General features: G+C 43.1%; 1 pseudogene; it reads left to right on the top strand.

The window, feature by feature from the left end:
• The first annotated feature begins 1762 nt into the window (after positions 1-1762).
• LOC112621684 lies at positions 1763-5819 on the top strand (annotated as a pseudogene).
• The last annotated feature ends 205 nt before the right edge of the window (positions 5820-6024 follow it).

Genomic DNA, 6024 nt, shown 5'->3' with positions numbered 1-6024 from the left:
CCAAATGGGTTCGGGAAAGAGGTCAGTGTGGAGAGACATCTCCACCCCATTCTCTGTTGCCTCTACTTGCTGCCGCAGCCCTGGAACAACGTCAGATCTACACAAAATTATGAAGTGGATAAGGTTTGGCTTTGTCCGTGTCCTATTAATACTTGTGTGTCTCTTTTCCCTCGTTGTCTCCTTCTAACTCTTTCCTAGTTTATAGACTAAATGTTTCTGCTCTGTTTTCATCCCTCCAGGATGGAGGGAAGGGAATATAATGTGATTAATCAGTAACCAGGGGTGAAAAACTCTAACCCTTGCAGAGACCAAGGGAAACAAGCCAAGTTGGCTGGGTAGGAACAAAGTGACCATGTCCTGGTGAAAGTGGCAGCTGCTCCCCTGCTCAGGTGGTTGGTTGTTCACAGGGACCATGGGCCCAGGGCTGTGTGATCTTGTGTTTTGCAAAATTGCCCTTGCTATGAGCCTTGACATTGCCAGGAAAAACTGTTAAAGACTAGGAAAAGTGCAAAAGAGATTATTGGGTGTCCTTTCAGTGGATTGTAGGGTGTAGTCTGCACTCCAGCCTGGGTGACAGAGAGAGACTCCCTCTCAAAAAAAAAAAAAAAAAGGTAGAAAAAGTGAAGAAACAGATTTCCCCTAGAGCCTCTGGAAGGAACACAGCCCCACCAACACCTTGATTTCAGCCAAGTAAACCCATTTAGGGCTTCTGTCCTCCAACTGTCAGATACTCCAACTGAATTGTAAGATAAATTTGTGTTGCTTTAAGCTATGGAGTTTATGGGTAATATGCTACAGCAGCAATAGGAGGCCAGATTGTTTTACAGCCTTTAGGGTAGAAGTTAAGTTGTAGAAATTGGCAGCAATACAAATGCTTCTTGTCCATAGTAATGCAAATGATTCCTCTTCATAGAACTTTAAAAATACTTTGTCTAGCCGGGCACAGTGGTTCATGCCTATAATCCCAGCACTTTGGGAGGCCGAGGCAGGCAGATCGCTTAAGCTCAGGAGTTTGAGATCAGCCTGAGCAACACGGTGAAACCCCATGTCTACAAGAAATACAAAAAAATTAGCCCGGCATGGTGGCGCATGTTTGTAATCCCAGCTACTCAAGACTGAGGCAGGAGGATTGCTTCAACTCGGGAGGTCGAGCTGCAGTGATCCGAGATCATGCCACTGCACTCTAGCCTGGGTGACAGAGCGAGAGCTTGTCTCAAAAAACAAACAAACAAACAAACATACCTTGCCCAGTGGAGAATATAAACCTCTGTAGGTAAAATTCTCATTCAAATTTGTTGTAACATCTTATTGGTTCCTTTATTAATTGAGTTGAATAAAATGTTTGATGCATGTTAATTTGATATTTGTATACGTTCATGTTATCAACTTTTTTAAAAAACTGTACTTTAACAATGATATGTTCATATTCTGCACTCCTGTGCGTTTGCATTTAAGCTGTAGTCATACTTTTGAATCCACTGTGACGTCAGTCACTAATTTGATTTCTGTTTTTTCAAGCAGTTAATTATCACACATTTCAAGAAGGCATGTGCTAGCAAGGCCTGCAGGTGGAATCCCAATGGGAAGGTGTTATATTTACCAAGATTTTGGTTACGATGAGCTACTGCATTTGGACTTGAGAAAGTGTCAAACAGTATATTTTTTCAACAGCTAAAGCCTTAAGGAGTATTTTCAACTGAGCCAATAGATATACATTTCAACACCTTTTTCCTGATGGTGATAGTTCATACTAATATCTACCATGTTACTGCTGAACATATTTATCAACAGGGAGTGGGAAGATCAAAAGCACTATGTGCGTGAGTAACTAACTGGTCAACTTAGCAAATCGCTGCCAATGTGGGGCAGGGCTGGGTGGTTGATCGAGCAGCTAAGCGATGGAGTGGGAAGGACAGAGACTTGCTCCAAGCAGCTTGCAGCAGGTGCAGTGAGACACAGTAAATGCTGCCGCTGCTACAAAATGCAGAGGCCAGCCTCATAGTTGGGACACCAAGGCTCAGAGATGTGAAGCGGCTTACTTGGGGTCTCACTGAGAGTGAATGACTGAGTGCCAAACCCAGGTCTTTCTCAGCCAAACCTTAGCTTTTTGGTTACATTGCCTATTTCAGGCTGGACATTTGCTGGACAGTGCATGTAGTGTAGTGTTGTCAGTAGGAGAAGTACCGCCCCAAGGAGCTGCAGGTTGTCACAATGATTGCAGGACCCTACCGCCATTTAGGGCGCATGGGGCCAGGGCTGCTATGTTGTTCTGCAATGAATGTGACAATCCTGTAAAATAAAGACTTGTCCAGCTTTCGAATGTATCCTCAGATATTCATGTAGGTGAAAAACTGTCCATAATTATCTGAGCCTAAAACTCAGAAAATGGTTTTAAAAACGTCAAAAATTAACACAGTTAATTTCTCTGGAATACAACTACCATATAAAAGATTATTGTACTTTGTTTTGTTCACAGTTTTACCTAGAGCTGTTCACCAATGTGGAAAATTATGTCAGGGACAGCAGAGACAGTCTGTGTGTAGAGGAAACTATCTATCATTCCATTACATGTTCTAATACAGCTGTGCCCAGAATTTATTATTTTTCTTTATAATTATTTAGTTATTAATTATTCTATTTGTAATCATTGTAATTATTATTTTATTTTTAGACAGAGTCTCTCTCTGTTGCCCAGGCTGGAGTGCAATAGTGTGATCACGGCTCAATGCAGCCTCCACCTCCCAGGCCTAAGCAATCCTGAATGATCCTCCCACTTCAGCCTCCCAAGTCACTGGCACCACAGGCATGTTCCACCACACCTGGCTATTTTTAAAAAAATTTTTGTAGAGAGGATCTCCCTGTGTTGCTCAGGCTGTTCTTGAACTCCTGGGTTCAAGTGATCTTCCCACCTTGGCCTCCCAAAGTTCTGGGATTACAGGCATGAGTTACTGTGCCAGGCCAGTAATTATTTATTATAAAGTACTACCCTTTTATTTCTCCTTTATAACATAGAGGCAATATATTGATTATCATTTTTTTTTTTGAGATAGGGTCTCACTCTGTTGCCCAGGCTGGAGGGCAGTGGTTATTCACCAGTATGAGCATGGCATATTACAGCCTCAGACCCCAGGGACTCAAGCAGATCCTCTTGCCTCAGCCTCCTGAGTATCTGGGACTACAAGTGGGCACCACCGTGTTTGGCTTGATTATCTTTTGAAAGTATACATTTAATTTCATTGTAGTAAAGGGGATGATATAAAATATTTATTATAAAGGAATTAAATGGAGTTAAGAACTACTATGGTGAAATGAATATTTGGTCAGGAAGTTGCAAAACCTTGAGAATCTTGGTTCTGCCACTTATTTTGAACATGTCACAACCCCTCCAAGACAGCTTCCTTCCAGGTAAAACAACCTCAGCCTTCTACTTTCCAGAGTACTTGCTGTATTAGTCAAATGAGATCATGCAAATACCATACAGGTGTAAGGATTATCTCTCGATGTCACTCATGAATAGAACTTGCTTGTTTGGGATTAAATTGAGTTCTTAACAATGCTCTTATCACATTCATGGTGGATAAATTCAGACTTTAAATTGTTTGCCTAAAAGCCTTAAATAGGCACTTGACAAAAGAAGATATCCAAACCAAATGGCTGATAAGTTCCTGAAAACGTACTTTAGTCATTAAGGAAATGTAAATTAAAAGAACAAGGCAATAAATACCATTACCCCCATACCAGGATAACTAAATGAAAAATAACATACCAATTGTTGTAAAGAACATGAAACTCTTATATAATGCTGATGGGAGTGTAAATTAATACACCACTTTGGAAAGCTGGAGGTATCAGTGAAAGCAATCCTATGACCCAGCAATTTCACTCCTAGTTATGAAGCCAACAGAAAGGTGTGCATATATTTCCCAAAAACTAACACAAGAATGGGCTGTGATCGGCAGACCTGTGATCTGCAGGTACTCAGAGATCCATAGGGAGAACACCAGGACACCCTAGAAGCTGGCAAGTGAGTCTGTTGACATTCAGGGATGTGGCTGTATTCTCTCCAGAGGAGTGGGGATGCCTGGACCCTGCACAGCAGAATTTGTATAGGGATGTGATGTTAGACAACTACAGTAACCTGGCCCCCCTGGGTTTTGCTATATCTAAGCCAGACGTGATCACCTGCCTGGAGCAAAGGAAAGAGCCCTGGAATATGAAGAGACAGGAGACAGAAGCCAAACACCCAGTTATGTCTTCTCATTTCACACAAGACCTTTTGCCAGAGCAGGGCATAAAAGATTCATTCCAGGCCGGGTGCGGTAGCTCACACCTGTAATCCCAGCACTTCGGGAGGCTAAGGTGGGTAGATCATGAGGTCAGGAGTTTGAGACCAGCCAGTTCAAGACCAGTCTGGCCAACATGGTGAAAATCTCTATTAAAGACACAAAAATTAGCTGGGCATGGTGGTGCGCACCTGTAATTCCACTACTCAGGAGACTGAAGCAGGAGAATTGCTTCAACCTGGGAGACGGAGGTTGCAGTGAGTGGAGATTGCACCACTACACTTCAGCCTGGGCGACAGAGCAAGACTCCGTCTCGGAAAAAAAAAAAAACATTCATTCCAAAAAATGATACTGGGAAGATATGGAAGCTGTAGCCTTGAGAATTTACATTTAAGGAAAGACAGGAAAGGTTTCGGAGGACATCATTCATATACACTTTTCTATGGAAGATTAAGAACTCTGAAATGTAAGAGGCATGAAGAAAATATAAGTGGACAGGCCATTTGTGGTTTACTTATAAGTTTTGTAAGTGATGCATGAGAGACAGGGTTTTACAATGTTGCCTAGGCTGGTCTTGAACTCCTGGTCTCAAGTGATCCTCCTGACTTGGCTTCCCATAGTGTTGGGATTTCAGGCGTTAGCCACTGCGCCTGGCCTATTTCTCACTTTCATATATGATGTCTTCCTTTATTTTAATGGGTGCAGTTCACAGTCCATAGTTTTTATTCTTAGTTACCTAACTATAACCAAGTCCTTGGTCATTCTAGGAAATTCTCAGAGACTGTGGAAGCTTTTGTTTTTGTTTTGTTTTGTTTGTTTTGTAGCGATGGGGTCTCACTATGTTGCCCAGGCTGGTCTCAAACTCCTGTGCTCGAGCCATCCTCCCACCTCAGCCTCCCAAAATGCTGAGATTACAGGTGTGAGTCACTGTGCCTGGCCTGCGGAAGCTTGTGGTTTGAAACATTTCTTCAGTGATTTTGGATACAAACTTTATTCTGTGTTCAGAGTGGCCAGAAATGGAACTGTTACCACTTCCTGCCTCTGCGGTGTCTTCCACGCCATCACCATCAGCACTAGAAACTCCAGGTGCACGAGGTTAAAGTCAAAGTCCTAAAGTACTTCAGTGGCTTCCGTGTTGTGTGCTGTGTGTTAAACACGCTGGTAATCATCAGAGTTTGTATGCTTAGGACGAAATAGTGGAACAACAAAAACACCACAAGAACTATATATTTTTGATAATTTCAGCTAAGGTTATGACAAAGACACAGACTCAGTATTTGGAATATGGCTATCCTTTCTTCCTTTTTTTTTTTTTTCTGAGACTCACTCTGTTGCCCAGGCTAGAGAACAATGGCGCATGATCTCGGCTCACTGCAACCTCCGCCTGCGGGGTTCAGGCGATTCTCCTGCCTCAGCCTCCCGAGTAGCTGGGATAACAGGCATGTGCCACTACGCCTGGCTAATTTTTGTCCTTTTAGTAGAGACAGGGTTTCCCCATGTTGGCCAGGCTGGTCTCGAACTCCTGACCTCAGGTGATCCACCCACCTCGGCCTCCCAAAGTGCTGGGATTACAGGCGTGAGCCAACTGTGCCCAGCCTACTGCTGTCCTTTCATAACGTGTTCTAAAATTTTATTTAGTTTTTTTGGCCAGGCATAGTGGCTCAAGCTTCTAATCCCAGCACTTTGGGAGGCCGAGGCGAGGGGAATGCTTGAGCCCAGGAATTCAAGACCCAGCCAGTAC

Source organism: Theropithecus gelada, chromosome 3 (assembly GCF_003255815.1).
Source record: "Theropithecus gelada isolate Dixy chromosome 3, Tgel_1.0, whole genome shotgun sequence".
Taxonomy (NCBI): domain Eukaryota; kingdom Metazoa; phylum Chordata; class Mammalia; order Primates; family Cercopithecidae; genus Theropithecus; species Theropithecus gelada.
This window is presented reverse-complemented; position numbering and strand designations above follow the sequence as displayed.